The sequence below is a fragment of the Phalacrocorax aristotelis genome, chromosome 1 (assembly GCF_949628215.1).
Source record: "Phalacrocorax aristotelis chromosome 1, bGulAri2.1, whole genome shotgun sequence".
Lineage (NCBI taxonomy): Eukaryota > Metazoa > Chordata > Aves > Suliformes > Phalacrocoracidae > Phalacrocorax > Phalacrocorax aristotelis.
In genome coordinates, this window is record NC_134276.1 from 78,549,479 (window position 1) to 78,574,052 (window position 24,574).

Here is a 24,574-nt window from a genome sequence, read left to right on the forward strand (position 1 = left end):
CTTTGGTGCTCCACAAAACATTTATGGGAACTTATATCAACCTCCAAGTACAGCTGTCACGTTTATGGAGTGAAGGGAAATGAATCAGCAAACCTAAAACACAGTTTTCAATTCTAACTTTAACCATAGGTCAGTATACAAGTACTATTTCAGCATGATATCTTCCAAAACAGCACAGAATCTTCTTTAAGGATACTTTTTATTATTGATGATCATTTCAGGAGAGCTAAAGTGTAAAATGCTGCTATAAATTAAAAAGTATAGCTCTAACAATTGCTGCATAAAGACAGAGAACAAAATCAATGTCAAAATTATTATACGAAAATAAAAAAGTTTACATATGTATATAAATAAGCTGAAAAACACAATAACATCTGATTTCTCTTTTTAGTTATATGATAGGTAGAAACACTACCTGTAACGTGCATTCTGTGCAAATCCTTATGTCTGCATTAAAAAAATCAGCAGCTTTAAGATGCATTTTGAGTTCTCTAATTTTAGCACAATAACATTCCCTTTGAAAGGCCATTCCTTACAGTACTGTCTGGTAAATGCAAACAGTGAGATTAAATTAAGTGTCTTGAGGCAGGCAGAGATTCAAATCGGGCCATTCTGCTCCTGTTAAATGACTTCTGTGGCATTGAGCTAGCTTTGTGTTTGAAACAGATTGTTTCAGTCTGGGAGGTGGAACCAGAGAACAGTTCAGATATTTTATTTTAGTGATAATGGTTGTATAAGCACCCTTATCGAGAAGGGATTTGGGACTTAGCAGAAATCCTGGAAGGTTGTTAAGATAGAGATTATCTGATGCCTAGAATACAGAATCCTGAAAAAATCCACTGAGTCATCTTGATTTTGTAGCATCTGGCGCATACCAGGAATGCCTCAGCACTGCCATTCAGTGAATTGATTACTCTGTGTATGGAAAATGGCCTTTAAGAAATAAATATTCATTGTGTCAGAATGAATAGGAATATGAAATAATTATAGGAAAAGAATCAATATACAAACGTATGCAGCTAATTTTGTCTACTTTAAATAGACTGCAAAATATTTTTGGATTACCTGAAGGTAAGACTGATAAATCCTAAGAAGGGTAGGAATAACAGTTCCTCGTCAGCTCACTTCAACATTTTCTCAGCGGTGTTGAAGTATTTCTTTAAGTTCCTTGGGGCTGTACAGAACTGTACCACATTGTCTTTGATAGCAGACTTTGCTTGTGTGTCAAAAGCAGTATTTGGACTGCAGTTACTTAGACTAGCACAAGAAACTGGATATGTGTTTGCTGTGGGCTGGTATTTTGGCTATGTTTGACACATTGTTCTCAGCAGAGAAAAGAACAAACAAAATTTGGCACTTGACTTTCCTGGCTTCTGGAAGTAGTTTTGATGTTTTCAATTTGTGGGTTCCTGGGATCAGACTAGATTAGATCACTGTTATCATTTAATCCTGGCAGCATATCTGTAACTGCTTGCCTGTCAGGGTATTGTGTTCTGACCAGAATTTTCCCTAGGGGAGAAAAGCTAGGCAAAAAAAAGAGAAACACAAGTTTTTTCCCCACTCTCCCTCTTCAGTTACCTGTTCCAATCAGTTAAACTGTACATGAATTTGTATTCAAGGTTGTGATTTTCAGTCTTTTCTAATCCTTTCCTTTTAAACCCCACAAACAAAACAAAAAACAAACCCAAGATGTTCAGACTATTTATTTTTAATTAAAAATAAAGAAAATTAAACAAATGAAGCCCTTTGTTCAAACCTACATCCTGTCAAGAAAAGGCTTGTTATTACTGGTAAAAAATAAAATAGCTGCACTGAAATCTTCCCCCCATTTAGTTAGAAAATAAATAACCAAGCATGTTACCCTCAATTTCAGTTGCATTTATAGTTGTATTAACTGCATATACAGAAATTTTCTTCAACTTTCAAGATCAGTAGATTGAAGATGGCAACAGAAGTAATTCAAGTAATTGATATCAATACGGACTTCCTACATATCCTGCCTGTGGTATCTCTGTGTTATCACTAATTTCATAACATTTGAGTGTTTTCCTGAAATCCTATTCTTACAAGAGTATGATATGCATTTGCTTTCCTATATTTTCAGGGTGGGGCTGTTATCTTATTTTCATGTTTCCTCTTTTCTTTTTTTCTTACCAGGATTCCAGAGAAATGTTGAAAATGCAACACACACTGAGGATCTGGCTTAACAAAATAAAAAATCACTGAAGTTGCCTACATTTCTTACTCTGTGCTTAGAAGAAAATGGTGGGTAAGGGAATCAAGAAAACTTTAAAAAGATATAGGCAATAATGCTGAGGAGGGAACTTGTGATCGCAGTCCTGGACATGGCAGAAGCAGCTTTCATCGCTGAGTTTCTTAAGCACAGAAGCACCTTCAAGGCCTTCAGTATCAAATCGGGTTCCTTCAGCTTTGGTCAGTCAGCAATTTTGCAGAACAATTTTCCTTTGCCACTACAGGGACTTTCCTTGTGTGAATCTTAGTGTGTTCAACGTTACTTTAATCCTTCAAAAGGTTGAAAAACTCATTCAAAGGCCAGTCTTAGGAATGAAAAAGAAAGGAGGGAAAGGTGAAAATAAAAGCACAGGAAAAACAAAATATAAATCTACTCTCTTCTGATGATGTTACTTCTTCTGGAGGAGATAATGGAGATGAAAGAGTGATAATGACTTTTGTTTCTGTTCTTAGTAGATTCTTTATGCCCTCTTCAGGTCTTGATGCTTCCTGCTCAAGATCATGATATAGGGATGGGAGGAATAAAGTAACATCTAACAGATCTGCTACTGAAATCAGCAGTGGAACAAAAAGTAGCTACTGCTTGCTCCCTGCTGCTTTTATTTTACTTTTTTTCTTTAATATTAGGATCAAATTCAGCCCTGTTGAAAGAAAAGGTGAGATAAAGGAATGTGTATTATCTTCTAATTGCCATTGTTGGAGCTCCTAAGTGCCTGGGACTCTACTGTGCTTAGCATTACATAGAAGCATAATAAAAGATGGTTGCTGCCTCAAAGACATTTCTAGTCTCAACTATAAGACACAACAGGCAGGGAAATTGGTAAAGGTGTATGAATTCATTTTAAGATAAGTTGCTTTGTGCAATGTCTGGGTGTAATGAACCATCAATAGTGGTCATCACATGCTGCACTCCTGACTGCCACCCAGAGGAATTCAACATCATCACTGGCATGTCTATACTGCATTGCCTTTGGTAGCATATTGACGGTGGTGGTGAACTCACTGTGACAGCAGAATCGCTTCTCTGTGTCTTATCAGACCAATATTCCCAGCCCAGCTTTGTACCTGATATCACCCTCATCTCCTGGGTAAATGTGTACAGTCCAGTACTGTGTACCCCAGTAGAGCAGGGTAGAGAGGCAGGTAGGTGGTAGGTTGGAGCAGCAGGTGGACCTTCCATCCTTTCTCCTCTGTGGAGTCAGGGAATATACTACTGCTGTCAGGCACAGCTATGGACTGAGAAGGGTCAAATGTGAGGAAGGAACAGCTTTTCCTGTTGTTTGGCTGTGCACTAGCTTTAATTCTGCAAACCACATGGTCTCTCAGCTAATTAGCCAGTTAATTAATTTTTGGTAATGTTGCAGTGATTGGTGGGAAGGTTTTGACCCAAAGTTAGCTCATTCTCAGAATGATGCTATGCTTTGGGTATTTAGCCCTACCTTGCTGACAGCACATTTGTCTTTGTATCATATTTAATCACATAGTGTACTCATATGCTCCAGTTTGTCTTCCCATATGAGGAGCGAAATTTTGTCTAATATTATTTCTTGAAAGTATCACATTTGCTGTTTTCGACTAAGATTTCTCTCAAGAAGTTCAGATAGTTTTGGATTCTTCTATACTGATGTCATTTTCTGGCAGGGACAAATTTTCTGTGGCAAATGAGCTTCATGTTCTGCATTTTTTCAATGACTATTAAATGTTGATATTCACCCTGGATCATAGTATAAACTGAAAACCATGAAGCTGCATCTACTGTATTATTTTAATTTGGAACTGTAGTTTGGTTTTTGGATATATCCATCTGTGATTTCCATAGGCTCAATTTGCAGAGTGTTTTTGGTGCAAGCAAAGTATATTGTTTTTTAGAGGAAACTAACGTGATTTTGTTCCAGCTTGTCCCAAAGCTGCTCTAACCCCTAATAAGGACACACTTTTTTTTTCCCCCCCTCCTATGAGGTGTTTGTTGTTACTGATAAGATCCCCCTGAGCCTTATCTTCTCCAGGCTGAACAGTCTCAGCTGTCTCAGCCTGTCCTCCTCTGTCAGATGCTCCAGCCCCTCAGTCATCCTTGTAGCCTGTAGCCAGAATTGCTGCAGTTTGTCTATGTCCTTCTTGCACTGGGAAGCCCAGCACTGGACACAACAGCCCAGATGTGTCTCCCTGGGACTGAGCAGAGGGGAAGGATCACTCCCCTCGACCTGCTGGCAAAATTCTGCCTACTGTAGCCCAGGAGGTTATTGACCACCTTTGCCAGGAGACCCAGGTCCTTCTCTGCAGAGCTCCATTCCAGCCAGTCAGTCTCTGGCCTGTGCTGGAGCAAGAGGTTATTCCTCCCCAGAGGCAGGACTTCTCATTTCCTTTTGCAGTCATTACTGCCTTATTATTACTGTGTAACATTCAGTGTTAGTGATGTTTTCGAATAATTTTTATACCAGTTGGTCTTAAGTTTCTTTACTTTGTTTTCCTCTTTACTAGTTTACAGGGGTTTTATTCATTCATAATGCTGTAAATGATAAAATTTACTCTATTGATTATTCAATATATGTTTTCAGTTCAATGTTTTCTAAACAGATATAATCAATACCTATTGATTTAATGTTAAATTTTCTATATGGCAATACCACCACACTTTTATAGAATGTAGATAAATAAATCATTTATGTATTAAAAAATAAAGCATGTCCTTTTTGCTCTGTGCAACCTTTTATAGATTATGTTTTACACACATTTTAGGACATACTTCCTAAGATTATGGTTATCCCTTAAAATATACAACACAGTTTCCTCATTTTTAAGCTTTCTTTCATACTGTCTTTAAAATAACATATATACATACCTAATAGCTTTATCATACAGTTTACAAGCCTGGCACCCTGAGGCCGTAGATTATCACTTGGTTCAAACACATATCAGCTTTTCCTTTTCTTTGTAGTTCTAGTGCAGGTGTTCGCCAGTCTTCATTTCCCTTAGTTTTTTGTAATCCTTCCTGAGAGCTATCTAGGGCTGTTCTTTTATTCCTCAGGGAAAGGTGGAATTGCTGGCAATGGTTTTTCTTTTCTTTTCTTGACCTGGTGGCTGAGTGGCTTCTGTGATGTTGCCTGGTGCCTTTCATCCCCACTCCTGCTGTGTGAGCAATGCTGAGCCTCGGTAGCAGTGTCTCTCTCCAGTCAGTTGCTTCTGTTCTTTCAGCAGAGAGAGGATAATTACTTCACTGGGATACTGTCAGCTCGAGCTGAAGTCAAGGGAGCTAATAGAATCTTGAATAACTAATAGAAGCACAGCTTTTTTTCATGTGGGGTTAAATAAGATGAAGTTGGTTCAGTGTGATATCCATTTCAAACCACAGTACTATGACCAAATTCAGCTTCTGGGATTGAAATCTTATCTTATTTGGACTGTGTGTTCCTAAGGATGTATTTGTCCGACAATACTACAGTTTGATGTAACAAATTATTTAGCCATGTGTATTGGATTTTCATAATTATTTGGAAAATAATAGTGATTTTTTTTCCTTTAGTCATTTACAGGTGGGACTGTCATATCTTCTTGACTGATCACGAGCAAAATTCATATACACCATCACATTTTTCTTCCCAAAATAAAATTAATATAGGAGGAAATAAACAATAATTCCTATATCATAATAATATAAAAATAAAAAATATATTTGTTTTCCTATACCCCATTATGTCATACTCAGACATAAGGATTGACAAAGATAAAAAAATTAAACAACAGTACAGTCAAAAAACAAATGCAAGGTTCATTATTCTGATTATTTCTATATCCAAGATATATTCTACCCTACTTATAAGAAATTATGTTTTTGCATTGCATTTTCCATTTGTATTGGAAAAATGGATGCTGTTAATAGTTTTTTTCCTCAGTTGTTAAATTAATTAAAAGTTAAAAATATCTCTATAGATACATGATCAAGCATAAATAAATAATATATATGCATGATAAGTATATATAACACATACTGTATAAACTGACATACATAGGAGCATATATATGTGTGTAAGTTTGTTTATAGACACACATGTACATAGATTAAGCAGGAAACTTCTTCACTAAAATCCATAGACTTACAAAGCTATCAATGAAAGTAAAAATGGCTAAGGAATGGGCTTGTGAGATCAGGTAAACACTATTTTCTTTTTACACTTTTCTAGCTTTAACAAGGCTTTACACACTCTATGTTCAAATATGTAGAAAAGGAACTAAAAAGAGTTATTCACTAGCAGTAAAAAAAACCTAGTTGGGATCATAATCCAGAAACAAATATTATCAGACCTTCTAAGGCATCCTCTCCTGTATTAAAGTTCATAACTTCCATTTTCTCTTGAAAGCATTAGTGTGTGAGGTTGCTTTGTTCCTGCCACCAAGAACGATGTCTGAATGTTGGCTTTGATTCATCTCACATACAATTAGCAAATGTTTCAGTTTTTCTAATCAATGTGGAATGATGGACACAGAAGCACAGTCTGTGAAAGAGGTGCAACAGCACAGAAATGCTTTTTAGTGTTCATATCTTTGATGCCTCATTACATTTTCTCTTCTTAAGTCTTCCTTTTCCCCTTAAGTCATTAAAAAACATTTTTCTTTTGCTCTGTATAGGAATCATTTAATAAAAATTCATAGCAAATTGTCTACCAGATACCTATGGGAACCATCCCTAACAGTGGATTTTTGCCATTAAATCATTTATTTCTATATGTGAAAAAAAAATTTCCTTTCTCATTTCATTCTGCTTTTTCAAACTGCTAAGCTTCATTATGCTCTTCTATGGCAGATTTTTTTTCATAGTACATGTAACCCTGATGGAATAACTGTTTAACACACAGTAATGGCAAACTATAGATTACCAGTAAAAGCTCAGATGTTTGATAATGAACCAAATATTTATTTGGTTCAGAATGCCATAAGAATTGAAGATTTAAAAATTTTTGTTTTGCTTTGCAGCACCATATACACATACTACGTAGAAAAATACCCAGATAAATCTTCACTGGGAGCTATCAACTGGAGAAAAAAATAGAAAGAAAAACTCCTTTATGAACAATGCATATGACCACAATGAATTCAAGGATAATTTACTAGATTCTTGTAAATTAATGGAATGGTAAACATATTTGAGGAGAGAATATTCTCACAGAGCACCATGGTTGATGTTAGAGGACACTTCTGGAGCTCATCTAGTCCAACCTGCCTGTCTAGAGCAGGGTCAGTTAGAGCAAGCTGTTCAAGAGCATGTCCAGACAGATCTTGCATATTTCCAAGGGTGGAGAGTCCACAACCTCTCTGGACAGCCCATTCCAGTGTTTGACCACATTCACAGTAATAGAGCTTTTCCTTACAGAAATTCTTGTGTTTCAGTTTGTGCCCTCTTGTCCTGTCACTGGCCTCCACTGTGAAGAGTCTGACTCCACCTTCTTTACTCCTTTCCATCAGGTATTTATAAACATGGATAGGATCTCCCCCTGAGCTTTGTATTATCCAGGCTGAACAGCACCACCTCTCTCATCCTCCCTTCCTATGTCAGACGCTCCAGCCCCTTAATCATCCTTGTTGCTCTTTCCTGGACTCCAGTTTCTCCATGACTCTGAGCCCTGAATCCAGCACTACAGATAATTCTTACCAAGGCTGAACAGAGAGAAAGGATCCCCTGCCTTGACTTGTTGGCAATGTTCTACCTACTGCAGCTCAGGATGCCATCGGCCACCTTTGTCATAAGGATGCATTTCTGGTTTATGGCTAGCATGCTATCCACCAGGATTCTCAAGGACTTTCCAGTGGAGCTGCTCTCCAGATGGTCAGCCTTAAGCATGTACTGATGTTTTCAGTTGTTCCTCCCCAGGTAGAGGACTTTGCATTTCCCCTTGCAGAAGTTAATGAGTTTCCTCTCAGCTCATTTCTCCAGCCTGTAGAGGTCCCTCTGGACGACCCTCTGGACTATCAGCTACTCCTCTCAGTTTTGTGTCTTATGCAATTTTGCTGAGGTTGCACTGTGACTTATTGTCCACGTTATTTATTCTGAAATAATCCTCAAGTGTACGTCAGGCAGTCCCTTGTATTACACCAGATGAATTCAGGGTAGAAGAGACTAAGCACAGAGGTTCAAACCCAGGGACCCAGCTGCTTGGACAGGCTCATACTGGTGTATGTTCACCCAGTATGTGCTCCAGTTCAACTAGAAAAGAGAAACCTAGTTCCATAGCATACAATTATGTTATTGTACAGGCTGGAAGAGTATTATGGCTGCTTATCTCAAAACAGAGAGAAAGAAGCATTTCTGTTCCTGTATTCATCATGTTCCTGTATTCATTCATAAATGCCTCCACTTTAGACAACTGAAATATCAGCTCAAACCTAGAGCTATCCAACAGGGAAATTTGAAGCATGGAGATATATTTAAACTCCTAGTACTTCTAGAACTCAGGGACGTGAACTTGTGTTGAGATTTTCTATTTTTTAATTGCATGACCATTAGGTACTTGCATGACCATTAGGTATTTGCACATTACCAAAACTACCTCAAACACTACTACTCTGAAAGGAAGCATAAGCCACATGATCAGAAATAGTTTAATGTGATTTCTCACTGAAAGAATGAATAACAGGAGTTCCAATAATTTTTAGATTAACATCTATACACATTAACTGGAAATAAATATTAGAAACATGCCATTAAAATATTATGAATATGAAAAACATTCTGAATATAAAGAAAATTCATAAGCGTGCTGAAAAAATCTTATGAAATTTTGGTTCAGTCAGATTTTTTTCATTATTATTCTTGTCCACTAAGCCCCTTCAAACAAATGTTAGTTGTAGAATGAGATTAAATTAATAATCCAGACAATATCAAAATGTTAACATAATGTAAGTAGCATACTTATATGACAGCTGTCAAATTAATTTTTCCCTAATTTTTTCCTCCATGTGAAGACTAGAACTTGTTTTCAAATAGGTATAAGTATAGCCCAAACCTGATATTTACATTGATGTCTAATTACTGAAAAAAAAAAAAAAATTAAGAAGAAAAAGGCACCTGGAAACAATAAATTTTAGTCTTCATTAGGGTAATATTTATCACAATACAAATTACTATTTTGATGCCCTGGAAAAAATGCTCCAGGATTGTGCCTTTCTTGTGCCAAGTTAAGACTAGAAGCAGAATTTGAGCAATAGACTTTGAACCAGCCCTTAAAAGTAGGAGTTTAGCTGTGAAACTGGCGCAGATACTACTACAGCATAAAAATTCTGTAATATGTTTGTTGACTTTAATGTAATGTGGCACTAAACTGGCAAAAATATGACCTTGTTCAGTAAGCAGCAGGTTTGATCTAATCTATGAGGCAATGACAGAGAAGTGGATACAAACATTAGAAATGTTCATTTTAGTCCCTCTGAAAACTAAATTTTACCGTAGAACAAGAAAGTACATACTAAAGCACACCAAGGAATGAAGGACCTATCTGCTGGTTGTATTAAGAGTTACTGTCCCCTTTTCACCCACTTTGCATTAGCTTGAACAGCAATATTCAGAGTCTTTAACAAGATCAATAATAGCAGGGAAAGCCAGTTCCTGTTAACATTTCCCTCACTCTACTTAGATTTCTTGTGCCTGAAAGCAGACCATTTTCTAATGACAAATCAGTTTGACATGAATAGTTTGAGGAAATCTTAGTTTTAGCAGCACACCTTCTTCTAATGGTAAATGCCGTCCACTGAACACCACCTTTTTCCTCAGTTTACTCACTGACCGCCTTTGCCTTAATAATTTTTCCCTTCTAATTCCCTTGTTACTTTTTTATTTTGCTCCTAAAAGTATTTCGTTTTCTAAGCAAAACAATGAGACATTTTTTCTGTTATACTAACACCATTTTAGCACACATTATGCTTCATGTGACAAAGCTGCTATAATTCAATCATATTTTATTTACTTAGAATCAAATAAAAAGAACAAAATTTGTCACTGCGGTGCCCCATATCACTTGACTAAAACTTAGATTCCTTGTTCTGGGCTGGAATACATAATGCTGAGTAAGATACCTACATTGTCTATAGTTAGTGGTGAAAATACAATCTTTTGATAATGGGTTCACTGCAAAACCCAATGTGAAACAGGAACACTGTAACTGTTACCAGAAATAAAATGTTAAAACCAAGTGTGTGTGATATTATTCTCAGTAACCATTTATATAACAAATAGCAGGCCTATAGGTATCTCTTCTAGGTTAGACTGAAAGCCCAAAAGCACACAGTGAATCTGGTTGGATGTTCATCTGAATGCAGGCAACAACTACCACACTTTTTAAAAAACCTTATTTTTAACAGTTGAATTACAGAATCAGGTTACTTTTGAAAAGATCCATCTTGTTTACCTTGAGTTGCATACACTGGAGACAATTATGGTACAGACCTGAGTCAGTCATACTAAAATATTTTTGAAGTTAATTCAAAACAATTCAAATTCAAAACAATTCAAATCAGTATTTCATATATTGGTTCCTCTCATCTGGAAGTGGATGCATCAAGTAGATCAGATTATTTCTCTGTTGAAGTCCATGTTTGTTTTCCCCATTTTGTATAAACACATTCTAGGATGACAGGTTTGGGTGCACATATCAGTAGAATTCCACCCTTTCTGCCTGTGAGTGTTTCTAAACCCCGAATCTTATATTGAAGAAGGAAAAAAGAAGAGTTTCAGGTGTGGGGGCCAGGAAAACAACCCACCTGTGCTGTTAGTGATGTGATCCTTTATTTTTTCTGAGAAGTTAATTAATTTAAAGGAAACAAAGGATGATAGAGACTACTGTTACATGTCTAGCAATGTATTGTCCTCAGAAATCCTCAAAGATAAGGATACCAAGGGGGGGGGGGGGGGGAAGAAAGGAAAGTAGAAATGAGTATAGTACAGAGAAGAGAAGAGAAGAGAAGAGAAGAGAAGAGAAGAGAAGAGAAGAGAAGAGAAGAGAAGAGAAGAGAAGAGAAGAGAAGAGAAGAGAAAGATTTCAGTTGGAAGGGACCTACAATGATCATCTAGTCCAACTGCCTGGCCAATTCAGGGCTGACCAAAAGTTAAAGCATGTTATTAAGGGCATTGTCCAAATGGCTCTTAAACACTGACAGGCTTGGGGCATTGACCACCTCTCTAGGAAGCCTGTTCCAGTGTTTGACCACCCTCTTGGAAAAGAAATGCTTCCTAATATCCAGTGTAAACATCCCCTGGTGCAGCTTTGAGCAATTCCCACACATGGATACCAGGGAGAAGAGATCAGTACCTCTATTTCCCCTTCTCAGGAAGCTGTAGAGAGCCATGAGACCACCCCTCAGCCTCCTTTTCTCCAAACTAGACAAGCCCAGAGTCCTTAGCAGCTCCCCGTAGGACATGCCTTCCAGCCCTTTCACCAGCTTTGCTGTCCTCCTCTGGATCCATTTAAGTACCTTAACATTATTCTTAAATTTTGGGGCCTTAAATATTTGGCTTGTAGAGTTCAAGTCAAGTGTATTCATATATTCAAGAAGCATATTCAGTAACACTGGATACCTTGTGTGTCTGTGTGCCCATATGTATGTGTGTTTGTGGGTTTGTAAGAGATTATCATGATAAGGCAGCGCAATTTTGTAATCATAATGGTTTGCATATTACAGCAATAGATATGAACAGAACTTATACAAAAATATGTGTGTGTATGTGTGTTTCCTTGAGGAAAATAAAAACTATAGAACAAAATATATACTAAACAGGAATAAATACTAGCAAAATATTTAGTATCATGATAATTGTATATATGTTGTATTATACATTATTTCAAAGGCCTGTTCTAAAGCATTACTTCTACTCTTGTAGAAAGATAAACAAACAGAAGTATGTTTACCTATACAGGCAGATAGTTACTCCACAATACTAAAACAATGTTATTGCTTTTCTTATAGGTTCCGTATTATTGTGTATATGAAATGTGAATACTAGAATAGGCTCCTCTTCTTTATTTTTAACTGACTAAAAGATATTTATGGATAAAAATTCATTGTTGCAGTACAAAAAGGACACATATTTATTATGTCCTTTTTAAAGTAAAATGTTTGTGAAGAAGAAAGATGTATTCAAGAAATAGTTCTCTCTCACACACTGGCAGAGAGACTATAGCATGTTCCGAGTTGTTTAAAAAGGGTACTGTATCATTCAAATTAAATCTTGTTCTGGTAGAAATTGATCTCACTCAAATACGAAAAATATTGGGATTTGTACTTTAGTGTTATTAATGTTATTGAAAACAAACAAACAAAATTCAAAGCTAACAAAAAAGATAAGTTTTACAGAAAAGATCAGCAAAAGCACAATAAAATGATCAGAAGATGAAATGGTTTAAGAATTTACTCAATTATCAATATTAGAATAGAGTCCAGATGTATCAAAGACCAGCTAAATAATCTAAATTATTCTTTCAACTTAATTTGATTTTAAACAATTTAGTCTTGGCGTTTCTGTAACAATTTTTTTTGAGATTTCAAGTATTTCAGATATTTGAAATAGCAGTGCAATATATAACTAAAACCTTTAAGCCAAACCCAGAATAAAGATTTTTTTTAACAACAATTTTCATAAAATCTCAGTAAACATGATCACTGATTGTGATGAAACCATATTCAACAGCAGAGCTGAAGGTAAAGGTTGATTTTGGCCTCTGACTTAAATTGTCAAGGGCAAGTTGTGCCCCAAAGTAATTTCCAGTTTTTTAAGGAAACTTAATCTTTATGTGTACCTCTTGACTCTGAAACTGTGTGACCTCTACAACAATGAGTAGTGAACAACTTTTGTCTGATAGAGGAGCCAGGAAGGAAAGCATCGTGGGTTTAGGCTGAATAAGGTAACCTCTGGTAGTTGTGTTAAGCATATATCTCACATTCTGTTTATGCCACAGAAAGCACTGGAATTTAGGGGTGTAGAGGAATGCCAAACCAATTCTATACCATTGACAAAACATTAAAAAAATAGGATCAAAGACATATTTTAAATTAAAGTTGCATTTTAACAAGGACTTCTAGAAATAGTAAAACATACAAAATAACTACTGAATAGCAGTTTCATCATCTAAGTGGAAAATGTGTTTATTTTTAGGAACATTATTTCCTGCTGAAGAACCTTTATATGTGTTATATACACATGTAAGAATATATGTGTGTTTGTATACGTACATATACATATTTTTTAAAAAATCCTGGTCTGATTATTACAAAATTATCACACTGAAATTTTGAGACATCTGGTTAATTTATTTGCAATCCTTAAGAATACTTTAAGATTGTTTTTCTTGGTCCCGTGTGCTGAATAGTCTGAGTAAGGTTGTACTTACAAATGAGCAGAAAACATCATGTTTTATACGCTAAAACATGTGAGACAATCATTTCACATTTCCTTTTATCTCAAGGACATGACATTGCATTCTCAGCTGCTTTGAGTAATTTGTTATGTAGAAAATTATACTACTGAGCTGGTTTTCACAAGACTTTTTTTCAAGCATCACTCTGCTGCTATGTGTAGGTCACTTATATTATTAAAATGTAAGAGGTATTACCACTAATTTATCAAGTGTATATCTATGTCACACAGTTGTATGAGTGTCATCAATAGTTACCCATATCTTTAGAGCCTGTGTCCTTCTAGAAAAGCATCTCCTGGAACAAGTATTCTTTTTCATTGAAGCTAAGACTTCAGTAACTAAGTAACTAAGTAACTAACTTAGTAACTTAGTAACTAACTTAGTAACTTAGTAACTAAGTAACAAAGTAACTAAGTAACTAAGACTTCAGTAATGCAAAACGCCTGTTATTTCATATTCTTATAATACAAGATAAAAGATCCTTTTTTTTTTAAATGAAGGGCATCTATGACATTTGTCTCACATCTTTATTTTATATTCCTTGCACAGAACAAGTGCATACTTTTAAGCTTATACACATTTTTTGGTTTAGTAGTTAGGCATAAGATTTATCTTCATCACTCTCCATGATTAATTGAATGGAAACAAACTACTAAGTGAAGCTATACACTTCTTTCATCATTAGCTGTTAGTAGTACCTTAGCATCCTTTGAAGACAGAAAAACGGGAAACCTTCTTCTTGGTACAGATCCTGCTTAGAATATTCTGAAGTTTTTAATCTGTATGGTGCAAAGATTACTGAATATTTTCTGAATTTAGATAATGACTAATACAAATCTGTTTAGTTTTTGCTATCTAAATATTGTGTGATTATGGAAATCTGAAGGGAGAAATAAACAGGGTCAGATTTACAATAAGTAAAAGTCGGCATGATTTTCCTATTTCAAAAAACAGTATAAATTTCTCTACAAGAAACTAATGAATTATCTTATTTAAAGCTACATGGTCTAGCTGGGTATTTGGCTGGGTGTTCAACTGTCCAAAAGAAACAGAAAACCTCCTATATTCTTTGTTGTTCTATGTTACTCGTTAGCCAAACAGAAAATTCAAGAAGAATAAGTCACAAGTCAAATGCACTGTTTGGCACTTCTTAGTTTTTCTTTCAGTGTGGGAAGATATGGCTCACTTTACAGGTTTGTCCAGTAATATTCATTTAGTAAATTACAAATTATTCTGAACCATAAAATTTTGATAATATCCTTCTTTCCTTCCTTCCTTCCTTCCTTCCTTCCTTCCTTCCTTCCTTCCTTCCTTCCTTCCTTCCTTCCTTCCTTCCTTCCTTCCTTCCTTCCTTCCTTCCTTCCTCCCTCCCTCCCTTCCTTCCTCCCTCCCTTCCTTCCTCCCTTCCTTCCTGCCTTCATCCCTCCCTCCCTCCCTCCCTTCCTTCCTCCCTCCCTCCCTCCCTTCCTTCCTTCCTTCCTTCCTTCCTTCCTTCCTTCCTTCCTTCCTTCCTTCCTTCCTTCCTTCCTTCCTTCCTTCCTTCCTCCCTCCCTCCCTTCCTTCCTCCCTCCCTTCCTTCCTCCCTTCCTTCCTGCCTTCATCCCTCCCTCCCTCCCTCCCTTCCTTCCTCCCTCCCTCCCTCCCTTCCTTCCTTCCTTCCTTCCTTCCTTCCTTCCTTCCTTCCTTCCTTCCTTCCTTCCTTCCTTCCTTCCTTCCTTCCTTCCTTCCTTCCTTCCTTCCTCCCTTCCTCCCTTCCTTCCTCCCTTCCTCCCTTCCTTCCTCCCTTCCTCCCTTCCTTCCCTCCTCCCTCCCTCCCTTATAGAGTTTTTTGCAGGGGGGGGGAGCACATTTTTATTTTTGTGATCCACAGGTCTTACTCATACTTTAAGTTGTTGAGAAGTATTTTGGGTCTTGGTGTTTATGGGTATGTTTGAAACAGTTTTTAATAAGCATTTCTAGGCTAAACATCTATCCGCCAACTCCTTGTGACTGTAGGACACTGGACTCAGGAATTCCCGAGATTCTACTATGCCATTTCTTAGGACCCACATGGTGCTTACTGCCAGGGCTCTGGAGAGATAGAATAGTTTGTCTGCTTCAAATTATTAGCATAACCTTATTTTCAAAGGAAAAGCAAAATGGTTTTGAAGATACTGTCTAAACCTAGAGTAGAATTGTTCCCTTAATTCATGTGCCTGACCTATTGAAATTTTAGGTATCCAGCCTTAGAGAAAACAGGGATTTCATGTAGCCAACCTGACACAGTAGATACACAGTGGGAATTTAAACTATTATTACGTTAGTCACTTCTAAGTAAGAAGAGACTGTGCATCTAAATTATGTTAGTTCTCATCCTTGGCTCTTTAGAGATAGACAGGAGTCATTAAGGTTTTCACAAACACTGGAGTGAGCTGTCTCTATTTTGCAGTACAAGGAACTAGCAGGAAAATGTTTAAATGACTACAACCACTGGGAATCTAATGGTGCACACTTCTGCACAGTAACAGATCATGTACCCAGCGAGCCTCCAGTGGGAGCCTTTGCTTTTAGGTTCTTGCCAACTTCAGAGGACTGACTCCACATCTTTCATATGGTGCCTTGGCAAAGTTATTCTTCTTTAAATTGCTCCTATAAATAAGGCTTGTGAGGCTATGAATTTGAGAACCACTGAAGCCAGTTAAAACATAAGGATGGTATAAGATAAAATATAGACAGATTTTATAAGACATGGTCTAAAACACAAAATCTCTGTTCTCCTCATAGACCAGGAAGGCAATGGTAGGATTTTGCTTGTTTGCTACCTTTCTGACCCAAAGGCTTTTGCATTCCTAGCTTCAACACCTCACCTTCAGATGAAGGATTAAATGTTTTCTGCTGCTTTTTCTCCACTAACGTTTTCTCCTGAAAATTAAGAAACTGTTCATATCTTCTAGTGAGTGAACTACCTGCATGTAAAAGATGTGCAACATTCCCTAAGAAATTTGGTACCTAAATTTGTAGTGCTGCAGAATTATACATATGACATAGGTGCTCATTTTCACAAAAAAGACCCTTTCAAGCATTGATAGTCAGCAGAAGTTAACTACCAACTAATCTTCAAGCTAAGTAAAGTCCTTAAAGATATCTTCAAGAAATCCAAATTCCCTTTTCCGTCTTCATACGCTTTACAGATCAGAAAGATAAGGTAAATCATGGTACTTCTAATTAGGTGTGAGCAAAGGAGATGCAACTCAGCATAAAACAAAGCATTGATAGAATGGTATAATTCAACACTAAATTTCATTCATGTTTACGCCTGACTTTCTTTATGTAAAAAGAATGCTTAAGTTTCTAACACACTATTAAAAACTGGACAAAGTTCATATATAACTAAAAGTTATGTGGAATAAAGTAGGAATTTTTAACTCTTGTCCCTAAAAATAGTTACTGAATAACTTTTGTCCTCTTTATCCAAGATCTTGTCAGTATCCTTTGCTTTAACAACTCGCTTTATGATTATAAGCAAAAAATAAAATAACTTAGTTGTATGCTGTTATATTTTTTTATCTGTCAACACATCTTTCCGCACAGATCCAAGACCTATTTGATACACCTCAGAAACTTTGCTGAGCTCTTGCAACCAAAATATTGATTTGTACCATTGCCTGCTCAAACCTGTTGCATTTTTATAGGTACCATGCTTGCTGCTCATGATAAGTAAGCCTGATTATGATTCATTCTCACTATTTTTTTTCACTGCCTTTTTCTGCTGAGAGTAGTCATGGTTTTCTTTGGTTGTATATTCAGTAAGAACGCTCATGATTTAAAGAGTTTCATTACATTTTGCCTGAATAAGTCTTTGAGGGTATATAGCTTGGGTAGGCAGTAGGACTATAAATGATCTTCATTATAATTTTCTTAACCACTAAAATTTAAGCAGCTGGGAAGGAAAGTTCAAGAAAATGGAATTTGCAAATTTTTTTACAGTTACTATGAAAACTTTGTATTCTCACATGCCTTTTGAGAATTCACTATCCTGTTGTATCAGATGTATTTTTCTTAGTCAACCAGACAATTTTTTAGGAATGAAACCACACAGGACTGAATTGATGAGGGATTGTCTATACCCTATCTTCTGCAATAACAGGCAAAGAAAAAAAGAATTAGAAGGACCCATAAGGTGTCTACAAACACAGGTTCTATGAACACAAAATAATTCTCCACATTTCATAAGAAATATAGGAACCAAGGTAAAATATAAAAACCTGCATATATTGTGTGCTTCATTTAAAAAAAAAATAATGGTAAGAAATGTCTGTTTTTTAATTATTCCAGGGAATCCTGAGTGTGTCTGATTTGCAGCTGTGGTCAGTTTTCAGTGCTTTAAAGGAAGGCAGGAAAATACTCACTTTAGTATGAAACAGGTTTTCTGTGCTTGCAAAAAGGAAATTAGCAGAGAAGTATCACTCTGGATTTGGTACAACCGTATTAAATCCAGTGACATTTTTCTGTGGACTTCATTTGTCACAGGCGGACACTTAGATCTTTCCTAATCACAAGCATCAAAACACATGTGTAGAAGTGGATTACTGTTGTGTGGAATGAGAACATTGGTTATTGGATCCTCCTCGGTTCACTTTGACTGATTTTATTAAGTGTTCAGTAATGCCAACGACATCCAGTCATCCACTCTGGTTAACAGCTGTTTTCTTCCTCACACTGTGACAAGGCCCACCAGATTTGTCCCATATAGTTTTCTATTCCATTCTTCCAAAAGGCAGATTGCTTGGTGGCAGTCATGATGATGATACAATAATAATATGAATGCCTCTTAGTCTTCCCTTCACCCTTTATCACTAAATGTCCGATGGTTTCTTTGTTTTCTACTTTCTCCAGTTCCCCCATTTCCTAAGAGTCAATTGTGATTTCTGTCACAATGATTTCCAACTCTGGTTCTCAAAGAAGTATTTAAATTTTTTATGCTCTGAAGTGATGACATTTGAGCTTCTACCACAGACAGCTCTACATTAAAAGTAAGATTCATTGTGTTATATGCTATCTTGCCTTATCTTTTTGGAGTTCTAAACCACTTGCATTTTTTTTTTTTCATTTTTACGTTTATTAGTATACTTTCCAGTTAGAGCTCTATAATGTAAAAACAAAAATAATTTTAAAAAATAATGAATGGGCTTCTTTCTGAGTATGCATTTGTTCTCCGTGTTGAAAGACCAGTGTGTTCTAGAATAAAATTATGAAGACCTTAAAATAGAAACAGATCAATGTTGTATCAAATATTTCATACTGATCATATTACTTCTGTGTCTTTACTAGTTTAATTATACTCAGTGCTGTAAAATAATAAGTCTAGTTAGAACTAACAATTCAGTGTAAATATATCTATAAAATCAATAGAGAAATACATTTTAGAAGTTCTGTAATAGAAATACGGTGTATACCAAAAGAAAATTCTGGATTGTATGATCCTAAATATAATTCTTTAAACAGTAGAAAATTTTAATCCCTTTAACCAGAAACAAGGTTGACTGGAACTGCTCTGCTTCCAATAATTTGCTTCTGAATTTGCCTTTTACCTCAGGTCTACATTTTCATAACTGGGCAAATATTGACTGACTATGAATCCATCTATTGTTTGAAGAAAAGTAATCCACTCCTACCTACATTGGCTTACAATTAAAATTTATTAAATAAACCTCTTTCAAGCTAGTTTCGTAAGACTTCCAGACTACAGAGCCACACTTCTACCCCACTGAACAAAATGGTTTTAATTTATTACTGTTTAGTCTGCAAGACATTCTCCTGCTAGTACATGTTCTATTAATTCCCTTGGCTAGCTAAAAGCTACAGTGATTCCTTAGGAAGTAAAAGAGCACATATAATAACATATTTAAAAAATTATTTTCATGCATCTCCAAAATCAGCTAGCCACATATCAAAATATCTGTTTTAATACAGGTGCTTGTCTAGTTCAATTTCCTTTCTAGTCATTTTTTTCTAGTCCTTTTTCTTTTTAGAATGTACCTCAATGATTAATTATTACAGGCACTAATGTTGAAAAGCAGTAGAGTGTAAAAAAATATGAAGATCATTGATTTTTTTTGTGTTCTACAGATTCCATTCCACTTAAACATTCCTAAAATTCCTCTTAAAGTAGGCAAGTTTTCAGCATCTGTAGTTCTACCATTTGCCTCTGACAAGGGCAGATTTAAGACCTAATATCTATTAATTCAATTACGGAAACATTTTTACCTCTTGTGCTAATATGTATTACCAAGGTAAGTTAGAAATGCCACAATGTACATTTTTCATTAACCTGTCATGACATAACTTTCAAGATTCATAAAATAGTAAAAATCAAAAAGATTTCATGAAGAAGAAACATCCAAAATAAATTATCTGATATTCTTTTAGTCTGTAATCATTATTCCCATTGTAGTTCTGACACCATGAAACTATGTTTGAATGGGTCTTTGCATGTGTGGATGTATCACTGGATATTGTTTCTAGATATGTGTTACTCTTTTTGCTCCATACACAGTCTTTTCTTTCTACATGAAAAGAACTTGTAGAAACTTCTTATTAATTAATTATTTATCTGATCATGTTCCAAAGTGGTTTTGTGTTCTGCAGTTTTGTCTTTTTCTTTGAAATCGATAGCCTTCAGAAATGTAAGTATTGTATTCACATACCTGAAATATCTGTTATTTTCTGAGTAGCTCCCAAACATTCACCAACAGTATTACAAGTAATAATAAGCACACTGTAGCGGTTTTGTAATTAGTTTTTGGTAAAAACAAGTGCTTACATTTTGTTCAACCATTCAGGAAAGGGCACGTTAATATGTTCTGATAACAAAATACTTCACAACTCTATTTGTATCAATACCAGTAAGTCTTAACTTAGTAACTTGAATTGGTCCCTCATCTCCAGCTATGGATGGCACAATCAGTACTATGTGAAAATTAATCAGGATATCAAATTGTTTTCAAAACTTTTTAGCCCATGCAAAAAATGAGAAATCGATTTTATATCAGAGAAAATGAAATTCCCTGAAAGATTGTTTTACTGATGACTACTAAATGTCAATAAAACCCAGTGTAAGATGAAGGTGTATATGGAGATAGGAGAACTGTTTTTAAAAACAGTTAATAAAATAAGTAAAATTACCTGAGGGAAAAAATACCCACAACATACTTTTTGTACCTTTAGTCTAAGTCAGAAAAAAGAAGAAAAAGAAACAAAAAGAAACAAAACAAAAACTCTCAGGGAGGAGAGAAACAAAACAGAAAATCTACTCTCTCTGAAGTTCAAATCTGTTCACATAAAAAGCTGCTTCTACACATCCTTTCTCCTGTCCTTTCAGGTGGTCTCTCCTTACTATCTGCTTCAGTAGAATAGGTAAGATTTTTCTCCTTCCCACTGGTAGAAACCACTGTTTTCTGTATGCGATAACTCTTCTGCATTTAGCAGCACTGTAAAGGAGTGAAGAACATTGTCACCAAAGTATGTATTCAGTTTCAATAATAAAATTTCTTTGAAATATTTTAATGAAATTAAACATGAACAGATGCAGTCATGCCAGCATATATTGCTATTTAAGACGAGTGCTATAGACATGAATACATCAGTGAGGGACTGTGCTCCAGTTAAATTAGGTACATTTAGAAAACACAAGTGTGTTTCAGCAGACAAGGAGATGATATATGTCAGAAAAAAATTATAACAAACAATTATAACAAACAATTATACACATTAAATTGGCTCCAAAAAGCAAATAAACAGAACAGTAAAAACGGCTATGAACTTTTTGATTGATAGCTGAAAAATGTTTGGAAAAAGAATAATTGCCTAACATTTTATATGCATTCAGAAAAACAAAACAAGCAAAATAGACAATATACAAGATGAATACAGAGTAGAGTGAACAACTTTTCCTTTGCTGCAAGTGACAGCATCAGGGTGCAACTATCTGAGTAAATTGTCCATTGCTTATGAGTAGTTCCAAATTTTGTGATACTTACTGCACACAGAAATACTTCCTGGATTTAAAACTGCTGACAGAATGATCTTGGAATAAAGAAGAAGGAATAGGGGAATCTTGCAAAATTTATGCTTGTGAAAAACCTGACAGTTTGAAAAGCTGTGGGTTTGAGTTCTCCCCTGTCTGCAGTTATGATGCAGCTTAGCTGGGGGAGGGGTTGGGGTGGGGGTGGGGGGGAGGCAGAAACCAAAATGAAAAACAAATAATCAAAATGCATAAGAGATATTTGCTGTCTTTCCTCACTTGTGCCACCACCGGAACAAAGAGGTTTGCATTAAACTGTGCAGTTCTGCTTTCCTTTTATTAGTCTGGATCTGTAGACACCACATTCATTAAATCCAGTGTGCAATTAAGATCATGAAAAGGATTCAGTGAGGAAATATATGTACCTATTCTAGAAAAGGTCAATGACTTTCCACTAGTTGTTTCCACTGGTATAAATGTAAGGCATTAGGTTCCTGAAAATCCACTATCAGGATATTTCTGGCAGAGTAACAAAGTAATATTTCTTCAAAACGGTAGGATTCAGCACCTAAATTTGCATTATGTCCTAGATATATAAATTAGTATATTGCTATTTGTGTTTGAGCAACAAGTTCTTCCCTACATGGAATGTGAAATTGTAGGGGATATTAATTTCTGGCCAAAATTTTGACCTCTTCCTCATACGTTTCTAAAATAACTTTTTGCAGATAGCAGAATCTAATTCAGAAAGAGTTTCAACAACAAAAAACCCACAGAATACAAACTAACAAACAGAAAATGTTAAGTAGATATATATATATATCTATTTTTAACTACTTTTCTTAAGGGTTACATTTTGCCTGTCTTTCAGTTCTTCTGTACAAATTATTTCCATAAGAAAATTTGCCAATTATCTGTCCCCTTTTTGGGACAAATTTCAGCCACATCCCCGTCTTCACGCCCTGCCCCCTGGTTAGATTTGGCTTCTCATTAGAGGACAGAAACCCAAAGTATTATCTGAACTGAGTTATGATACGTCTTCACTGACTCAACGTAATAACAACTCCCTTTCTAGTCTAAGAAATAGAAGCACATGAATAATGATCAGCTACTGATCTAACTCTGTCTCACCCAAAGGAAATATCCTAGTGAAAAGGGAATTGAAGTTGGCTCAGAAAAAGCAAGGGGAGAGATGTTAGGGGGCAAAAGATACATCAATGTCAAAAGCCCAACTTTCATGCTTGTAGGACAACTTAGTATTTTTCATAAATCAGCAATAACTATCTGTAATGTAAAGAAAATATTCTTAATATTATTTACAGGGTTAAATAATCCACATCAATCAAAAATACTACTCAACAAGAAGCAAAAGGCAGCTAAAATACTAGCCAAAAGGCATGTGTACAAAAAGAGGGACCTACGGAAAGAGTTGCCATTTTTAGAACCATAAACCTCAAAAACTTTGTATAGGTATCACACGGCTTAGTTTTAAACAAAAGTCTTGGAGAAGCATCTGGGTGCTAACAAGTACTTTGTTCCTACAACCTTTGCCAGAATCATTCAGTTTATCTTCCTTGATAAAGTTGATCTAACTACCAGATAAATTTCTAACAAAAGCCAATGGCAGCTGTGAATACTGCAACAGTTATTTAATACTGTACCTTGTTTACCCAGAGCTCAGCTCAGTTTTCTTCTCTGAATGAAGATAATTAAATTCACACTTCTCACCCCAGGTGAGTGGCATCCAGCTGGGGGAGGAAGAAGGGAAGGTAGAGTCATCCTAAGGTATAAACCAACCGACAGAGTCTGAAAGAGACCATACATTAATCCTTAGGAGGACTCATGCCAGGCCCATTAAGTCCATTCTACAATTCAGTATCACGTGCCTCCAGAGCTGAAAGGTACAGGCACAAGCAATCCCTCAGCATATGTATTTTAAGAGCAAGGTTGGTACAACGTGCCCAAATGGAAATGCAGCTGGGGCATTTTTGAGTGAACAAAGCACTCTGACCTAACAGTGTAAAAGGAAGCATTCACAGCTTCCTCCCAGGACTATTTTACTTTACACCATGTCATAAAACAGCAAGCAGTTGTTTGTGATACATGCTGGGAGTACCAACTGGGGGCTGAAGGAATCTTAATTTCAGTTACATTTTTTCCAAAGATAGTTCTGTATTTTAATGCTTTGTAATTTGGATTATATTGTATTCAAGAATGTTTTCTGTAGAGAAACCATCCCACAAATAAAAATGGGAATCTTAATTTTCTTCATAGGTGAGTGTTTTAAGCACAAGGGTAGTGTGTCACAGTCACACTTGTTTTTTTCTTGAGAACCTAAGATTTTCAAGCTACACGACCCTTTAATAGCAAAGGGTGAAAGATATCTTGTTACAGAAGAGATGATAGCATACCTACAGTTGCTGTTTTCCAGTAGCTCGTCTTAGACATTTAATTCTGACCAAGCCCCATGCTGGAAGTTCAAAAGTGTATGTAGGGCAGAAACCTAAAAGTTGAGAATTGGAATCAGGATGAAAGTGGCTAAGGCCTACACATACTGCTGCTTTTTATATATGCTTCCTTCTTTAAAAAAAAGTGCTGTTGTGCTGGGTTCTGACAGCTGTTCACTGACTCAATAATCATGGTTCATAAGGTAGGTTAAAAGAAGAGACAACTGTCAGTATAAATGCAAAATGAATTCTATTTCTATGTTTACTTTAATGAAATAATAAGCAGATCTGATGCACATAATCAGAGTTAAAATCTTGTATACTTATAACAATCTGTCTAAACACTAAATACCGTTTCTAACTCCATAGCAATTGATTTTCAGGCGTTTGAAAAAAAGCGTTTTTAAAACATGAGATTTCTATTCAGCTGACCACTGCAACACTTTGACCAGTTTAACAATAGATATAAGTTTATT

General features: G+C 35.9%; 1 long non-coding RNA gene across 1 annotated transcript; it reads left to right on the forward strand.

The window, feature by feature from the left end:
- The first annotated feature begins 14,793 nt into the window (after positions 1–14,793).
- On the forward strand, positions 14,794–21,048 carry LOC142052115 (uncharacterized). Its single transcript, XR_012658718.1, has 3 exons — positions 14,794–14,842; positions 18,525–18,661; positions 21,010–21,048. It is a non-coding gene; the product is annotated as an uncharacterized LOC142052115 (long non-coding RNA).
- The last annotated feature ends 3,526 nt before the right edge of the window (positions 21,049–24,574 follow it).